This window comes from Miniopterus schreibersii (assembly GCF_964146895.1).
Source record: "Miniopterus schreibersii genome assembly, chromosome: 3".
NCBI classification, from domain to species: domain Eukaryota; kingdom Metazoa; phylum Chordata; class Mammalia; order Chiroptera; family Miniopteridae; genus Miniopterus; species Miniopterus schreibersii.
In genome coordinates, this window is record NC_138103.1 from 70,721,181 (window position 1) to 70,741,008 (window position 19,828).

Sequence of the window (19,828 nt, forward strand, 5' to 3'; positions counted from 1 at the left end):
TTAGTTGTTTATCTTCTTGTTATTGAATCGTAAGAGTTTTATGTATATTCTGGATACCAGTCCTTTATCAGATATGTAATTTGCAAAAATGTATTCTCCCAATCTGTGGCTTATCTTTTTATTTTCTTAATGATGTCTTTTGAAGTGCAAAAGTTTTGAATTTTGATGAAGCCCAAATTATCAATTTTTTAAATGGATCATGCTTTTGGTGTTATATCTAGGAAGTATTTGCCTAAATTAAGTTTCTCCCGTCTTCTTCTAAATGTTTTATATTTTAGGTTTTATGTTTAGATCTCTGATACATCTTAAGTTAATTTTTGTGTATAGTGTAATTTTTGCATGTGGGTATACAATTTTCCTGGCATCATTTGCAAAAAAGCCTATCTTTCTTCATTGAATTTCCTTGACACCATTGTCAGAAGTCAATCGGCCATAAATATATGGATTTATTTCTCTCAATTCAGTTGCATTTTTATATCTATCCTTATGACAGTGGTCACTACTGACTTTGATTATAATGAAATCCTGATTATCTAAAGAGAATCAGTACGCTTGGATATAAGACATTGAACTGGAATTTTTTTAAACAACTTCCTACAGAGAGAAATGAGAGAAATGAGGTGATTTAACAAATGATTTGCATGAAAGGAGAACCCAGAACCTATGGGATAGGAATGATTCTCATGCAGAAAAGACCCACTATAGCAAGTGAAAACCTAAAGCAAATACCAAAGATGAATTCAATAAGGGAGCTCTCAAGAGAGGGAGACAGGGAATGGGAGAGCTGAGCCAGGTGGCCAGGCAGGGAAAATATTTATCACCCCTGCTTGCCCAAACTCATCAAAGAATGTAAACTTGGAGCAATTTACTAAGAACCTCTGTTTATTTTTTAATGGAGAAGTCTCTAAAAGACTATGATTTATGAAAAAAAATACATTCCTTGTTTTTTTTAAAAAAAAAGGAAAAGCAAAGCCACCTTGATAAAGGGGAGCAATGGGAGGAGACTTTGGCTTCTAGCTTTCCTTCTCTCCCTTTCCATCCTCCCTCCGACTTATAATATGTTAGCGATCTATTATTGTTCTAGACACAGTCAGAAGCAGCTCTATGATTCCTTTTTAATTGTTTTATTTTAAATCCTCACCTGAGGATATTTTTTCCATTGCTTTTCAGAGAGAGTGGAAGGGAGGGAGAGAGAGAGAGAGAGACATCGATGTGAGAGAGACACATTGATTGGTTGTCTCATGCTTGTGTGCCAACCAGGGCAGGGATCGAGCCTGCAACTGAGGTAGGTGTCCTTGGCCGGAATCAAACCTGGGCCCCTTCAGTCCATGGGCTGATGCTCTAACCACTGAGTCAAATCGGCTAGGGCTATGATTCCTTTTTAAATGGATATATCATCAAAGACATAAGTACTGTTCAGAGTGACAACAATATAGCAAGCCCGACTTATGACTGATAATTTAGAGCAACATGCAAGAGACAAGAAAGACATCTGGACATTACTGAAGTTCACCGATATGAGATTTCTAAGAAATGTTAGGAAACATCTTAAGAATTATGCACTGCAAACATGAGTATTGAAATTGCTTTCTCAAAGGGAATGCCTTTTCCTAATCTTCTCATAGACCAAGAGAGGACGTTCACTGAGCGACAAAAGTTGACTGTACTGAACAGAAGGACTTTTCCTATTATCATGTTAAGAAGATGTGGCTTTGGCTCTTCCTTTGCTTTCCTGGAGAAGCCTGGGAGCCCTGAGGTTCTTAGAGGAGAGGCTTGACCTATAATTAATTTGGGGGCCTTTTGTATCTGTAGGTGAAGTGAGGGCCACATTGCTTAACACTATGCTCCACGTCCTTCCTCAGCCCTCCAGGTTAAGTGAAAATAATATGACCTGTAGAATCAGGAACACATTAAAATCAGTGTGAGCCAGTATCTTGCTGGAACCTAGCGATGTGCAAGCATCTTGGCCCCTCTCTCATGCCAACCACTCTTTATCCTGCCCAAAGAGAGGCTCTCAGAAGAGCCAGGGTGCTGGACAGGTGAGTTTTAATGAATGGGAATGGGGGCAGAAAGGCCTTATACCACATAGAGTTGAGTGACAGTCGAGTGTTTGCCACTCGAGCAAAAGCTTGGGATCTAAAAATGAAATTAATTGGCCCTTCAGACTGTTAAACCCATATGGATTTTATATTACATTTTTTCCCAAATAACCAAATTTTACCAACTATTACCCTCAGTACAGAACAAGAATTCAGCGGACCTCCGCTGAGTACCACTGTCCTAAGCCCAGCTCACATGCAACTCAAACAAGAAGCCCCTTTCTCCTTGTACACCACACCACCAAGGCAACCCTGAAGACAGGCAGAAACTCCAAACCCAGGGCTGGCCCAGGACAAAAAGATGAGGGAGGCTATATCTCTGAACCTGTTCACCCCGCTTTAGACACGTCCTCGTTCTGTGTTTCCCTCTTCCCTGATGGCCCAGAGCCCTACAGTGGCCTCTTCATCACTCATGGTCTCCTGCCAGATCTGTTCACTTGAGATACACCTTCGTCATCATGACCCCTTCTCAGAGTGCGCCTGCTCACCACTCTGTTTCTAATGGGTCCTCCAGGAGAAGGCTGCAAATCTATTCATAAGGACCACTATGAACTAATTGTGTTAAGGCTTCTGGGAATTTTTTTTTTTTTAATATATCTTTATTGATTTCAAAGAGAGGAAAGGAGAGGGAGAGAGAGAGATAGAAACATCAATGATGAGAGAGTCATTGATCGAGCCCACAACCCGGGCATGTGCCCTGACCGGGAATCGAACCCCGATCGCCTGGATCCGAGGTTGAAGCTCAACCGCTGAGCCACGCCCGGCAGGGCTGGGAATTATTTTAGTTGACAGAAACTAGTTGGCGAGGGACTTGGGGCTCGCAGAAACTTTCAAAATTGCACCACTGTGTGAACTGGAGCCCACTCTACCTACTGTCCATATCCTGTTTCTCTTTCCTTGCAGAAGTCCAGAGAAGCCAGGCCTGTCTAGGCCATGTGCATGGGGGAACAGTGGTGATGTCTTCTTAGCCTTTTTCTGCACAATTAATCTCAGTTATTGCAGTAAGACTCTTGTCTGGTTGTGAAAAAATTATCCCAGGCTGCCCTCAGATGCTCTGGTTAGTCATTGCCCTTCTATGGGGCTCTGTTGTCAGCCTGGACACATGGATAGCGACAACAATCGCCAGAGTCTGCCCTCTGCTCTGCGGCTTGGACAGTTTGTTCCGACCATGCTGGGCTCTCAGCTTTTCTTTCCGTGGAAGCTGTGACGTTCCATTGTGCTGGGGCTGGCTGGAGCTCAGGAGGGTCATGCAGGGCTGAGAGTGCGCTGGAGGGTATGCTGTCCACAGGGGTCTAGGGCAGAAGATTGGAGCTGCTGTGGAACCTCAAGACTCCGTGGGGCTTCCCAACCTTTGCCTCATTCCAGGAAGCCAGGAAAGGTCTCAGAGGAGGAGCTGTTTATGCACAACGTGTGCAGAGGCGTACTCTGGGGGTGCAGGGCATGAAAAGAGAGGTAGATGCACAGGGACAGAGGAGGAGAAGCCTGAGTATATCTGGCTTTGGCTTGTGAGCCAAGCTCATTTTTTTTTTGGGGGGGGGGGGTTAGTTTAGTAACTTTTACTAAAGGACTTGAATCATGTTTTAAAATAGGTTTTCTTTTCTGGATTGTAAAAACTTCTGTGACCACTATAGAAAATGTGAAAAACACAAAAATTGCAAACAGAAAAACAATAATCAGGGATAACTGTTGTTAATGTGTTAACATTGGCATAAATTCATTGGGTTTATTTTCTTATACATAGAGAGAAATGATATATTATTTGTGTGTATATATTTTTAACTAAAGGAAGAATCATATTGGATTATATCCTGTCTTTTTCACTCAACATTACATATTTTCCTGCAAAATGATTTCAATAGCAGAATATTCCATCTTTTTTAGGTACCATAATTTAATCTATCAAACCACTGCTGTTGGACATTTAGGTTGTCTCTAATTTTAACATAAGTCTTTGCTCACCTTCATAATTATATCTTTAGAATACACTTCTAGAAGTGGAATGTGCACATTAAATTTTTTATACACATTGACATATTTCTTCCCAGTTAGATTGTTCTAAATTATATTTGTACCAGCAGTAGATAAAATGTATGTTTTCCTTGCAGTCTAACATTTGATAGCAGTCTATCTTTGTTCATTTTTTTCAAGCTGAGAAGCATAAAATTCTACTTAATTATTTTAATTTGAATCTTTTTGCTTATTAGTGTGATTTGGTATTTATTTATTGATGAAATCTACAACTATATATCACAAATAAATGAGGTCACCCTATTTTTAAATGCTTATAAGAGCTACTTATACATTGAGACACTTTCTTTTGGTTTTATGTAATGCAAATATTTTTCTAATTTTTTATTTCCTTGTAATTTTAGTTTATAATTACGTAAATGTCATGTAATCAAATGTATTCATCTTTTAACATCTTAGTGTCTATATTTGATGCTGTTTAGGGAGATTGTTTCTACTGTGATATAATACTCATCTTTTTTTCCTGTAATTTTTTTTCATGTTTTGAATAATTCTTTAATCATTTGTAATTTTGGGTACATGGTGTAAGGTAAAAAATCAGACTCCTCCCCTGACTCCTTTAGGTTAACCCATTTCCCAGTACCATTTATTAAGTGGTAGTCATCCTTCATTGATATAAAAGGCCACCTTGTAGATATAAAACACACATCAATTCTGTTTCTGAACACTTTTATATAATTTCATTGTGAAGCAATACTATACCACTTTAGTAATCATAGATTTATCCTGCCCTTATATTTATTTATCAATTTTTTTCTTATCTTCCAATTTCAGTTTATTATTTTTATTTCTTATTTAATGAGTCATTTCCTTCTTTATTTTGTTGTTTTGGCTGTCTTTTAATGTCTTCAATTAATTTTGAGTACACTTATTTTTTCTTTAAGGTTGCAATAATATATATCGTATTGCTACTGTTATTTGTTTGAGTACATTTTTTAACTCTTTATTTAATGTTATAAATATGATTGTGATTATATTGATCCCATACTGTAGATTTTAAAATATAATGTTCTCATTGTTATTATTTTCTAAGTATTTTTACTTAGCTTTACTAAGCTTTGTTTTGTTTTTTATTTGTCCCATGACTTATTTCTAAAAGCATCCTTGAATAATCTAGTAGTGATTTACATTTAAAATATTTTTATTATTAAAATAAAATATAAAATATCTTATTTTGGAAACTTATTTTGTTTTCTCTTTAACCCAAAGCATGTCACTTATGGTGAAAAATATTTATCTGTTTATCGAGTTCAAAAGTCAATGTATATAAAATGAGCAGCCATATCAATTATATTTCTCAAGTTTCCTTTCTCCTTATTTGCTCCTTTGTACCCTGGTCTATCAAAAACAATTTCATTAAAGTCTTTCCCTATTATTGTGCTTCTGTAAATTCTTTTATAAGTTCTAGGTTTCTACTTTATGTGTTTCGATTCTGTGTTATTCTGTTAATAAGAGGTTAACATAAATGGGACAAATTGATGCACCACCTAAGATACAATGAGAACATCAATCCTGTGACACTTCTGCCAAAAATACACAATCTGCTCTAATCACGAGGAAATACCAGACAAACCCAAATTGAGAAATTTTCTACAAAATAATTGGCCTGTAATCTTTTCAAAAGTGTTAATGTCACAAAACTCCGGGAAAGACTGAAGAATTTTTCCAGAATTATGGGGATTAAAAGATACGATGCCTAAATCTAACACATGATCCTGGATTGGATGCTTTTGCTCTAAACAACATTATTGGGACAATTTGACAAAACTTGAATGGGGTCTATGAATACTAGTGAGGCACCAGTGTGAGTGTCTGGATTTTGATGTCTGTTTTGGTTGAGTAGGAAAATACCCTTTTTAGTAGGAATTACACACTGAAGTATTTTGGGGTCATGGCACGTCATGTCAGCAACTTACTCTCAAAAGGTTCAGGAAGAAAACTTCTTTGCACTCTTGAAGATTTTCTGTAAGTTTTAAATTGTTAAAACAAAGAAGATTAATTTAACACAAGTATATTCTGTGTCATCTGCACTTCCTCCTTATAACCAAGTCCTGTCATACAGTCTGTCTTTCTTGGTCATGTTGGTGCCAGTTGACATCACTATAGAGAGATGGTTTTTAACTTTGAGTGTGTTAGTAAACACATCTGAGTGCTCAGGTCCTGAGGGGGCCCAGCTAGTGACCTGAGTGGGGAAGCAAAATTGGGGAAAAGGGGGGTGGGGAGTGGAACTCAACGGCTTGTGAGGGAACTTCCTTGGAGGTGTGCCAAGTAAGGAAATGATGAGAACCGTCAGAATGTAGTTGGAGGCAGGAGTCTGGTTCACAGTGGAATGAAATGAAATCCGCTGAAAGAAGTGGTCCTTTTGCCTTGCTTGATTTTCAGGGAGACCAAATGAGCAATGCATGATGCCTTTGGTCATCCACTGGCATCCCTGTCTCTGGCGATGGTCTGTGGGGAAGGTAGGAAGGCTGGTCATTGTCAGGAAGTGGGAATTCTTGTCTCGCCCTCTACAACCCAGCTGTGTGACACAGAGAAAGGCCTTAAGCTCACAGTGACTCAGTTTTCAACTCTGTAAACAGAGGGGTTGGAGCTTAAGGTTCTTCCAAGTCTAAAATTGTAATTTTGAACATCAATGAGTATGAACATTTTACGCATCTAAAGGAAAGAGAGATCCATCTGGGCCCCAGTGGAGACGAAAACCTTCAAGGAGTTGCTGGAGTGGTGTTGGGCCTTAACTGTGGGGCGGGATATAAATCTTTGGACAGGATGAGAGAGCAGTGGAAGAAACACGTGCCTTGGGGCAGACTCAAGAAAGCCTTGGGGCTAGAGAGACAGTGAGAAAGGAATGGAAGGAGTCAGGCCTGGCATGGGATTTGGTTACACATCTTCCATCCCCATGAACTCTGGCCCAAGAAGATCCTGGCACAAGTGTTTGCTTTAAGTTTGTTCTGCGGATGAAACTCATGAATGTTTTCAGTACCACTAGGAAACGATAAGCTTTGTAAAGTAGACCCAATCTGCCTTCTTACACCAGAATTATTAATGTATTGTTTTAAGGGGATCCTATGCTTGTTTTTTCTTAAACTGGTGGGCAGAGTTGCGGAGAACCAAGGCAACTGGAAAGAAAGAAGAATTAATGTGGCATTACCTTATGAAATGTAATATGCCAAAGTTGGGCCTTGTGTGTGCTTTATTATTTTTTCCCTCTCTCTAAGAAAAGGTCTGGGTAGGGTCCATGTGAAAGAGTAGAAGGCAAAAGAAATGGGGCTTCCAAACGGGAATGGCCCTCAGGAGCTCAGTAGACCACATACCTCTCATTTAAGTAACCCTAATACCAAAGATCCATGCCACACCCTCTCTGGAGAGGCAACCACTTGGCAGTGGCGGATGGGGAATTGCCAAGGGGTAACCAGATCTGGCTGGGAGGGCAAGGACACATGTTGTGACAATGGGCCCTGCATGCTGTGGGGCACCGCTGGCTCTGTCTCTTGGTGGCAAAAGGGGTGCAATACCTCTTGGCTCACTGTCCTTGAGTGGCCAAGCAGGGAGGCATCTGCCCCATGGGGCAAATGTCAGGCTTGGTCGGGCCCCATGGCTAGGAAATTCTTCATTTATCTAAAGGAAATACAAATGTGGGCAGACTGTCTATTTTGTGAAAGGCAGGCAAACGCAGCCCCGAGGAGGAGGGAAGGGCAGGAAGGAAAGCAGGCCCGGGCTGAGGGCCACGGAGCCGCCTGGTGGGACTACCATCGCTGCGCCCCTCCTGCTCTCTGCGGCTGGGAGCACAAAGAGAAAGAGGGTGGGGTGGGAGGGCTTGGCCCCCCTCCCTGCAGAGGTCGGCCGCTGGCCTCAAATGATTATTGCATTTAATGAATTGCAGCTTGTAAAACGCTTTGAAGCTAGAAGGCAGAGCCTGAGCACTGAGGATTCTTTTTCTTAAATCATTTTATTCTGCGACTCGTAAAACAAGTCCCTCTCGAGCAGAGAGCAACAGTCAAGGCTGCCAGCCTCCAGTCGCGGCAACTTTATTTTTCCCTCTTTCAAACTCCGGTTAAAAGATGAAGACTACAAACTGTGGAAAAACCAAAGCGCCTGAAGACAATGGGCTTGACATTTAGGGGAAAATGTTAAAGGGGCTTCCACTGGAGCAATAACAATTAGCCCCATTAGCTTGTGCATAACCCATAAATGTAAGGAGCACATAAACCGAGAGAGCAAATCACCACAGTGCCCTTGGGAAAATATCTCTGTGCTGGAACCATCTCACTAAACGGAGGTAAAAAGATCATATGGCGTGGCAGTTAACCTCAGTCACTATAGCACAGTCCCTAAATACAGCGGCATGGCATAGGGCCTGGGAGGGAGGGTCTGTATCTGAGCCTGGGCTGCCCACACTAGTTGCCCCACAGACAAGGGTCTGCACTGGGGGCATTTTCAGACGCGGTATAAACCCTAACGAGCATCGTGTGCTCCCACCTATAAAAGAGCAGCAGGTGTGTCTTCCCAGCCAACCCCTCACTGCCTGGGCATGGTGACAGCACCTTGCTGGCGTGCACCTCAGGAACGGGCCAGCGAAAAGCCGGGAAGGGGAGGCGGTTGATTCGCCGGGAGGGTTCTTTCCGACGCCCGAAGGGAACGCCGAGCCCAGCCTCGCAGCTCGCGCGGCTCCTTTCTCCGAAGAACCCCTTGCTGGTGGTGTCACTTTAACCGGTCTCTGCAGTTTTACTTTGAAATTATTAAAGGTACTTTGTATTTGTGTTTTCCCTCATTAACAGAAAAATCAATGTTTCTACAAACATCAGAGTAATTATATGCCTGTTCCTTGGAAACATTTTAAAAATCCGTCTCTGCTCCGGTGTCTGGTTCCTCTCCCTGCCCTCCCGCCCGCCCCTCTCCTCCCTCTCTGTTTTTGCCAATTTATTTTTCTCATTCCTTTAGGCACGTCTAGGGCTTATCATTTAGAGAACCTTATGCTACTTGGTGCTTCCTTTCCCACTTCCTGTTTGAGGTGGATTTGTTCACATTCCTGCTCCCCGTGATCTTGGTCATGGTTCCCCAACATTTTGTTACGGTCTGTTCATCTCCAGGGGTGGGTAAAAGCAGGTTCACAGTCCTGTGTGAAACACAGGTTGTTCTTATATTATTAGCTATGGTGTTAGTTTGCATACGAGGAGCTGTAGCCCTACTTTTGCCCACCCCGCACTGGTGGGCAAGCCTTCGTTGCTTGTTCCTGTTCCATGCCCTCAGGTTGTACTCGAATCTACTCTGAACCTTTCTATTAGCATCTCTCATGACTTCTCAACCCTGTCTTCATTTTAAAATTTTTGTTTGCTGTTAGTGGCCTTTAAATGTTGTGATATTGTGACTTATAATAAGAAACATGCGTTTGGTCTTCCTCCCTATTCCTGGCCCAGGGCTCCTTTTAAAAAACCTTGGAATTATCAGTTGATCAAGGTGTCTTTTATGTAAATGAGGCAATGTTTGGAAGTCCCCTAGGTAACCTAAGGATGGGGGCTCTTTGCCTGGGGAACCAAACTTTGTCACAGGGTTGAAACTTTGAGCCCCACCCTCTGACCTCAGAGGTGGGAGGGGCTGGAGATTGAGCTCAATCTCCAATGGCTAGTGATTTAATCAGTCAAGTCCTTGTAATGAAGCCTTAAAAACTCACAAGGATGGGCTTTTAGAGAGCTTCCAGTTTGGCGAATCAGAACACATCCACCTGCCAGGCCCCAGACTCCATGGGGACAAAAGCTCCTGCCTCTGTCCTATGTATCTCCATCTGGCTATAGAGCTGTATCCTTTGATATACTGTGTAATAAACTGGCAATCTAGTAAGTAAACTGATTTCCTGAGCAAAGGTGACAACCTTGACTGCAGGTAGCATCTGAGGTGGGGAGAGGGGTGAAGTCTTGTGGGACCAAGACCTTAACCTGTGGAATCCGATACTCTCTCCAGGGAGATAGTATCAGAATTGAGTTAAATTTGTGGATTTCCAGTCAGTTTCCATGGAGAATTGCGCTAATTGCTTGGTACTATGTGGAAGAGAAAACACACATTGGAACTGGTGTCTGAATTGGAAATCCATGTAAATGCCTTTGATATTTTTCATTGCATGCACTCTCTTGATTTTCCTTTCTAGGCTGCTTTTTTTTGGCCTCCACTTTGCCATCTTTATTTGCTATATCCTGTTCCAAGGAAAACGTATAATACAGAGGAAAGACAAGTCTGGGTTCCAGCTGTGGCTCAATTTGATCTTGGCCAAATTACATAACCTCTCAGCCTCAGCTTTCTTGACCGTGAAATGGGGGTAATAAAGCCAAGCTCTCAGTTGTTATGATGACGAAATTGAATCGCATAGCTGGAACCTCTATATTCTAGTGTCCACAAATGCTAGGTTCTCTTTGCAAAGCCTGTCTATTTTGTAAATATTTAGTAAGGAAATAATTTCCCATGAGTCTTCTAATACAGACAGATGGAACTTGAAGTTTATCTTCCATTATTGTTATCTTATGACTTTTGGTATTAGAACATAATAAAACAAACGTCAGTCTGTAAGCAAAGTAGGCTTTGATCAGTCAAGCTTCCTCCTGGAGGAGCACACCTCCTCACAATAGCTCCATGAGGGCTATGGAGGGATGGGAGCCCTTACTTACAGAGGTTCAGGATGTTACAGAAGGCAGCTCGATCCTTGGGAGGAGTTGTATAATTGTACTCCATTCTGAAAGTCCCAAGGGAATGCGAGAGAGGAGACGGGTAGCCGCCTCAGGTCCAGGTTATGGATGTTAGGAGTAGAGAAGTGGGAGAGAGGAGTCTGGTTAGATCCTTGCCCAATGTAATCAAAGTACTTGGCTGTCTCTATTTAAGGGATTTCATGTTGTTGTGCTGCATCAGTTTTACTGTTGAATCACCAACAGTTAGCCAATCCATGAGGAAACTGTGAGCAATGATGTAAGATAGGGAGGGAGGGTATGAGACAGAAGGGGACATACCCTCAAAGGGAAAGAGGACCTCGAACCCACAGGGAGCATGGTGCTGACACTGAAGCCGCTTGGAGGCATCAGTGGCTGAGTTCACCATGGGGTGTAAATGGCAGGGCCAGTATAGCTCAAGAGACATAGAAAATGCAAAGTATTCTAAATTATGAGAACTAATCCAAGAGCTAAGATGGGGGATACTATAGTCATTCCCACAGGATCAGCTCTTGCCCACATAAGAGAGGCATTCACTTTAAAGAGGTAGCCACAGTCTTAAGGATGTGTGTCATCACTGTCCTGGGCCACTATAGAGAGTTGCATTTGAACTGAGTTGTTAAAAGAGACATAGGTGTGTCTAACTCTCTACTTTTTCCTGTTTCCCTTCTTGGCCTTTGTTACACCAGCCGCTGTTCTCAGATTCTCTTTTAGGAAGTGGAGAAGGGAACAGAAGTCATAGAAGGGTGTTCTGAAGTTTTCCTTTTTAGAACATGATTGCTGATGATCAGAGAGAGGCATTAGAGTAGTGGTTCTCAAGGTGTGCACACCTGACCTACTGAATCAGAAATTGTGGGGTGAGGCTCAACATTCCACTTTGGCAAGTGCTCCAGGTGATTGTGATGTAGGCTTAAGTTAGAGAACCACTAGTTAGAGCACAGGGTTTAAGAATGCAGACTTTGTTACCTGGGTTCTAATCCAATTCTCTAATTTAGTAATTGTGTGATGTCAAAGGGCTCTTACAAGGATTAAATGGGAAGATGCTTGTCTACAGGGTTTTAGCAGTAGCAGAATCATAGCTGGCACTCAATAGTTCGTACCTGTGGACTTGGGGTGCTGGGGTTGTGAGTTTGTGCTTGCTAAGGAAACTTCTTGTTTTTGCAGGTCAAGCCTCTTTCTACCTTGTTGAGCACCCTGGGTTCTGAACAACATTGTCTTCCTTAGGTTCCAGTACTAAGAAGGATGGAAAATATTGCCTTGTGGGCACCCTGCTGGTAAGTGGAATGGCTCCACCAAAAACAATGACAACACGCTGGCTGCGGCAGAACTGCATCTTATTTTGTTCTTTGGAAGCTGGGTGGAGGGAGCAGAAGTACCCAGTTTTTTTCCCCTTTGGCGACACTGTTCTTCCTGAACCCTGAGGAGAAATGAAAAGAGGAAAATGAACATTTTTGTGGTTCAGCTGACATTAAAATGGGAAAAGCACATCACTAGAATTAGAATGTCCTGTTCATTAGTCACTTTTTCTTCTAAAGTTAAATTGTCTCTGCAAGCAGGGAAAAGAACAAGCCTTCCATGACCTCATAACTCATTATTTCTAAGGAATATACTTACTTCCCAGCGGAGATAAATCTGAAATCGATTTTCCATTTCTGTCGGCCATAGACTGGCAGCCTCAAGGGTCCTTGAGAAAGAGAATATGTACTTTTGTGTGGTTGTCAGGGGCTGATGGGGACAGGGGTTGCTGTTGGTAGCCTTGAGGACAGCTGCTGAAGATCCATGTTCCTTCGCGAGCCATCTGAGCCTTTTAGAAAGCGAGGAGGAGGAACTCAGGTGGGTTTTTCATTGTAAGGGGCTTTAGTAACTGTGCACATAGCCACTCTTACAACTGAGATTCCCTTCCCAGGCCATTAGAAAAGAATGTTCCAGCAGCACATGCAGATAGGGGATGAGAGGAAGAAGCAATGGAGCCTCATTGACATGATGATGGTGGTTAGAAAGAGGGTTTGATCTGATGCTTTGGTAACATCCTTTGCCTCCCTTGCCAGCCCCAGACTTCTGTGCTCGAAGTTAACCAGAGCTGTAGTTGAACTCTGACGTCTCAGAGGGCCCCTTCCAATGCTGGGATTATACCTGTTCCTTAATCAGGTGGGATGGCTCAGCGCTCTTTTCTGTGGTTAGGCCAGAAAAAAATGTCTGGATATAGAAATTTGAAGTATCTTGTGCTATGACAAGCTGGGCTAACTTTGGACCCCTATGTGAGCGACACCATAGCCATTACCTTCTCCCAAGGTCAACAGACTGTGAAAATAGATCATCACAGAATTCAGTGACAAATTCACCCCTAAGCTCGGTGAAAAGTCTGCTGATTTTCAAAACTTTTTTTTCATGTTGAATTTATAGTTACCAGCTGTGCAAGCACAAGATGACAGGAACAGAAGCCATGAATGAGCCACACCTCAGAAAATGTATACTAAATTTAACATTTTGTAACTTAGTTCCACATTAACATGCTCACATTCATTTTTTCAGCATTAATTAAATTGAAATTATGCTCCAGGAGAAAAACAAATCATCTTGGGGCTGACTGACTACATGATGCAAAGTAACTGAATGATGAGCAGTCTACATTTCCTTAAACAAATTAGAAAACTTAATATATTGCATTTAAATAGCATATTTACACCTAACACCCTAATTTGGGTCATTATTTAGTAGAACTCCCTCTCCCTAGAATGATAACATAAATTTCTGGAGACCTAGCCAGGGGACTAGTCCCCCTTAGGCCCCTTGGTCAGGCTAATGTCCTTGTAGTAGGCTAAGTAATGGTCTCCAAAGAGACCTCATCCCTGGAACCTGTGAATATAAAAGTATATGGCGCCCTGGCTGGTGTGGCTCAGTTGATTGAGTGTCATCCCATGCACCCAAAAAAAAGGTCACTGGTTTGATTCCGGGTCACAGCACATACCTCGGTTGCATGTTCAACCTCCCATTGAGGTGCATACAGGAGGCAGCCGATTGATGTTTCTCTCTCACATCAATGTTTCTCTGTCTCTATCTGTCTCTCTCTCCCCCTTCCTCTCTCTCTGAAATCAATAAACATATCCTTGGGTAGGGATAAAAAACAAGAATTGAAAAGTTCAACTTCATTAAAATAAAAAACCTCTGCCCTGAGAAAGATGCTGCCAAGAGAATGAAGGACAAGCCACAGACTGGGAAAACTTATTTGCAAAAGACATCTGATAAAGGACTGTTATCCAAAATGCATAAAGTATACACAATTTCTGTCTCAGCAAATGCTCACTAAATATCAGCTATTCCTGTTTTTTAATTACTGCTTTTCATTTTGCTTCAGTCTTCAGTACCCCTCTATTTCCATCAGTCTTCTCGTTTAATGTTTTGTTAGGAGCAGTTGGTTTACTCCAGCCAAGCATTTCTCTCAGTCAAGTCCTGATAGCTGGCTGGCTGATTTCATTGCGGGTTCACTGGGCTCATCTTCTAGACAAGCCTTGAAGGCTCAGAGGAAATGCATTTGGTGGACTTGAGGTTATGCAACAGTCCCCTGAAGCTCATCTTCTGTTGGGCAGATGGGAGGTAGCACCAGGGAGGAGGGCAGTCCACAGACTCATTTCACTCTGCTGCTTCTCAGTGAGGAGCGAGGGTGGAGTTGAGTGCAGGTCAGTGCACCCTCAGGGAGCAGACATCTCTGAGCATCCACGCTGGGTGGCTGTGGAGAACTGACTAAACCAAACTTAGAAACAGTACGAGCAAAGAGCCTCCCATATCTTGAAGAATTGGCTTTGTAAAGTCTAAATCTCTCTGGAGTTCTGGAGCCCATCTTTTAGGAGACATGCCCCCTGGGGCAGAATTCTGGAGAATCCCTCCACTCCTCCTTGCACAGCCAACCACATGCCTAGGGACTCACAGAGGCAGGGAGGTCAAACAACAGCAGCTGGGTGGAGTTTCTGTGGAGTTTGGCCCTTGGTAGAGAGTGGAGGTAGCGAGTGGATCGTGTGTGAGTGCAGGGTCATGGGAATGGTGGCTCCTGAGTGTGCAATGCCTCCTCCACCACCCATCCCCTTCCCCAACATCTCTCCCACCGGCCCCTCTGGGCCATCTCCTGCTGCAGTAATAAGCTTCTTCAGTTCCTAGTCAAATGAATTAAAGACTAGCTTTTAAAGGAATTATAAAATATCACACATAAGATTAGAGTTTTAGACTTGGGCTTCCCTCCTCTTGTTGTGAATATTTAATTGCTTATTAAATATTCATGAGATGTTGGCAGCATATAGAAGATGAAGAAAGAGTTCCTGGTCAGTGACTTTATATTTTTATCGATAATGAGAGAAAGCAAAGCTATAAAAGAGAGACATTCCAGGTAAAGAGTTAGATGAGCCTTCCTGGTGAGCCGCTGAGAGCATTTCATTTCATTTTCCCTTTGCCCTGGGGTCTCTTCTTCTGATCCTTCAGCCTTACATCATTAAGAATGGGGAGCCAGTAAAAAGTCAGTAGCAGGGTCTTGCATTTATATGCTCTCTCAACGTTCAAACTATAATGAGGGTTTGAAAGAGCAGAGAGATATGAGCTTGACAAACTAGGTTATAGAACATATGCAGGTAAAAGTAGCAATGACTAAGAAAAATAAAGAAATGGAGAAATATTTAAAACTTAAGTTGTGTTGATTTTATTGGCAATATAAGGGAATTGAGTACCCAATACTTGACTTGAGGGTTTTAAGCTCTTTGTTGGGGGAAAAGAAGTCTATGAAGATACCCAGGTAGGGAACATAGAGAAGGTGGCATCCTTTTATTTTTTATTTTTAAGGGCCAAAATCCGTCATGATGTGGGAAGCTGCTGGCATGTGGCAATCTCAGTTCTATTCCTGTCTCTGTGATGAACCTGTATCAGTTAGGATTATCATTGGCTACAAATAACAAAGACCCAGATTACAGTAGCTTAAACAAGATAGACATTAATTTCTCTCTTGTATACAAGCAGGATGAGCAGTCCGGAACTGAATGACCACTCCACTTCACAGAGTCCTCAGAAACTTGGACTCTTCAGCTCACTGCTCTGTTATCCCTAGAGTAGAGCCTTTGTCCTCAGGTTCCAAGATGGTCATTAGAGTTCAAGCCATCCAGTTCAAGTTTCAAGCAGCAGGAAGAAAGAAGGGATGGAGAAGGAAGGGGCAAAGGGCATGCTTCAATATTCTTTGAGGAAGAAGTTCACCGAAACTGCATGACAGTTCCATCTGTTTCCCAGTGGTTGGCAGTTAGATACATGGCCACCTCTAGCTAGAAAGAAAACCAAGAAATGTGGCCATAGGTCTAGATAAAAATCAGAAGTTCTATTATTATGGAGGAAGGAGAAAAAATCGCCATCTTAAATCCCAGCTCTCAATGAGTCATTTTAACAATGCATGCTGGTCTAGCCTTCTTAATATCAAAGTAAGATATTCAGTGTAAAAGATGTGGCTACTTACAATATGAAGCTAGCTTCTTTCTTTGATTCAGATAAATCTGAACAGGTTTTCTAAAGGTTGGTCTAAAAGTTTCTTACTACAAGTCAAAATTAGGAGGGAGACATAACTAGATTCAAATCCTAACTCTTCTACTTATTAGCTGTGTGTCTTTGAGCAGATTACTTAAACTCTCTGAACTTCAATTTCACTATTCTTACAATGAGCATGACACCCATGCTTGAAGATGTTGTTAGGATTAGATATCAATACAGATGTGAAATAAGTGGATACAATAAATAAGAACTTCTGTTCCCTCCTCTTTTAATACACATTATCCTTATCTGGAAGCTACTTTTCTGCTCTTCGACCATGTCTACACTCCCAACAGCCCAAGGATTCTTTTTCGAATCTTTTCCAACCAATTCACATAAAGGGGTAGCCCCAGCATACCCCAGGTATACCATCAACTGCAGCTATTGAGCTGCTGACGTTGAAAGCAGCAAATGCGCTGTTTGCCCAGAACACATTCTGTGGACTATGCTCACCCAGAGACAATGCAGAACATACACAATTATACCTAAGACTTACATTAATATAATGCAAATATGCACAGGGATAAGCATTTATCTTTATGAGCAACAGATCATGTCTGCATCTTAAAAGTCCTAAAAGAGCTGAAATAGTCTCTAAAGTAGTTGCTTCAGCCCTAGCCGGTTTGTCACAGTGGTTAGAGCATCGGCCCTCAGACTGAATGGTCTCAGGTTTGAGTCTAGTCAAGGGCACATCCCTCGGTTGCCAGCTAGATCCCCTGGCCCTGGGCCCCGTTGAGGTGTGTGTGGGAGGCAACCAATTAATGTGTCTCTCTCACATCAATGTTTCTCTCTCTCTCTCTCCCTTCCCCCCTTCCATTCTCACTGAAAAGCAACAGAAAAAAATATCCTCTGGTGAGGATTAAAAGAAATGAGAAAGTAGTTGCTTCGTAAAATGTTAGAGCTTTATGGTCTTTAAATTAGTTGCTTAATACAGACAAGTACTATTGACAGAATATTTGTGTCCCCCCAAAGTTTATGTTAAATCCAAATTAATTTGGAGATGGGCCTTTGGGAGATGCTTAGGAAATGACAGTAGAGCCCTCATAAATTTGATTGGTACCATTATAAAAAAGACTTTAGAGAATTCTCTTCCCCCTCCTGCCATGTGAGTTTATCGGGCCATCTATGAACTAGGAAGCAGGTCCTCACCAGATGCTGAATCTGCTTAGGCCTTGCTCTTGCACTTCCCAGCCTCCAGAACTATAAGAAATAAATTTATGTCACCCATAGGCCACTCAGTCTATGAGATTCTGTTATAGCAGCCCAAGTAGACTCGGACAACCAGGCTTCCGGCTTCCACTCAGCCTGACTTTCAGGTGCTCTCCTCGTGCTTGTTCTGGCTAACAACATGCCACCTTGTCTCCTCAACCATGAGGTCCGCTAGGAGTAATTTATTTTACTACTTACTGTATTAGTCTCCTATGGCTGCCATAACAAAGCGTCACAAACTGGGTGGCTTAAAACAATAGAAATTTATTTTCTCACAGTTCTGGAGGCCAGAAGTCTCAGACCAAGGTGTCAGCAGGACCATGCTTCCTCTGACACTGGATAGTCCTTCCTGGCTGCTGCCCAGCTCCTAGTAGTGGCCATAACACTTGTTCCTTGCCTTGCAGCTACATCACTCCGACCCCTGCCTCTCTTGTCACATGGTGTTCTCCCTGTGTGTCTCTGTACCTCTTCTCTTTCTATACAGACATCAGCCATGTTGGAGTAGGCTCCACTCTAACAATCTCAACTTGATGGCAACTGCAGAAACCCTATTTCCAAAAAAGGTCACATTTAATGGGGGTTAGGACTTCAATATGTCTTTTTTGGGGGACACAATTCAATCCATAACACTTATGTTATAGAATTTTGTGAAATTAAAAATGGTGAAGGCCTGGGGCAGGGGGTGGGTATGGGGTAGAAGGGGTCAATGGGGGGAAAAAAGGGGGACATTTGTAATACTTTCAACAGTAAAGATAAATTAAAAAACAGATTCAGGGGTAACCCTATGCAAATTTTACTCTTTCTGATAATCTTGCTTACCAGAAAAGAGGGGTAGAGTCCTGTACTGCTGGCACTGGAGGAGTTCAGCACCCTGGGTGACCTTGGCGAGTAGATCTTGAACGGGAATGTTACTATCGTCATGTAAATGCCAAAAAGTTTTGTCTCTTTCATCATGATGTGAAGTTTTCCTCCTGCTTAGGAGTGAAGCTAGGGTGTTCAAGGGAGGGAAAAGATGACCAAGTGGTTATATAGGAAGGAGGCCAAAGCTAGAAAGTGGATTGTGCTTGTGTGTGTGCACGCGCACCCATGCTTGGGAGCGACCGTGTGTGAGTGACCGTGTGTGTATGAATGATTGTATGTGATTGTGTACATGTCTGTGTGCATGTGAGTTTGTGTAAACCTGTGAATGTGTTCATATATGGTGAATGATTGTATATGTATGTGGGTGTGAGATTTTTAGGAGAAGGAATTAATGGCAACCCAGAGGTGTTAACAGCAGCTACGAGGTGGGTAGGGAGAAGGGACCATCATAGGGGCAGACCATAAGAAGTTAGAATGTGACTTTTTGGGGCAAGGGAACACAGAAGGTTGTGCAAAATTGGGAACTTCAAAGTCTGTGCCAAGTCTATAGCCAGTTGCCTTATGTTTCTCTTCCTCCATTATTTGGGATGAATGGCTATAGACCAGATCCAATGGTAGTTTTGCCTTTGATTTTTTTAAATGAGAAATAAACACTAGTATTTTCTATTTTGTTATATGAAGAAAACTATCTCTTCCTTTTCCTTTCTTGATTTTACTCTAAGAATCACCTAACAGATTGAGATTGATCTTGCCAAGAAACTTTTGTTGTGAAGATGAAAACACACTGAGAAAAGTTTAAGTTGGAAAATACAAGGTGGTTAGATAACTACAAAAAAATGGAAATCAAAATTTTAATGCATGGGCACATTTTGCTGTAATTATTTTGTTTTATTTGCCGTTAGCAATGAAGCTCAAGCTGTATAGCAACCAAAAACCTACTTGGGAAATTAGTACCAGTGAATGAGCTATTATTTTTAGCTATTCCACTTATTCTCACTTTATTTTCAAAGTTCTTTGAGGGCACATTCAAAGAGCTTGACTATAATGAAATAATGCAAAAGAACAAGACAGAATGGAAAGTGAAACTAGCTTTGGGACTATTTTTCCCGGAAAAAAAATTATGAAAGAAATCCCAAGAACAAGGTAACTAAAGGGAGATGAACATCTTATCACTTGTTATAAATAAATATGAATCGGAATATGATGCTCTCTACAAGGAAGACATTGCATAAGAGCTTGTTTATGATGATGATAGTGGGCATGGTGATTTCAGATCAGGAGTAACGGACCAAAGAGAATATTCATGTGGCAGATTTGGTTTTCTAAGGACAGCCATAACCAGATGGCCTTAATTATATGGCTGTCACAAAAGTATCTCTCCCCACAAGG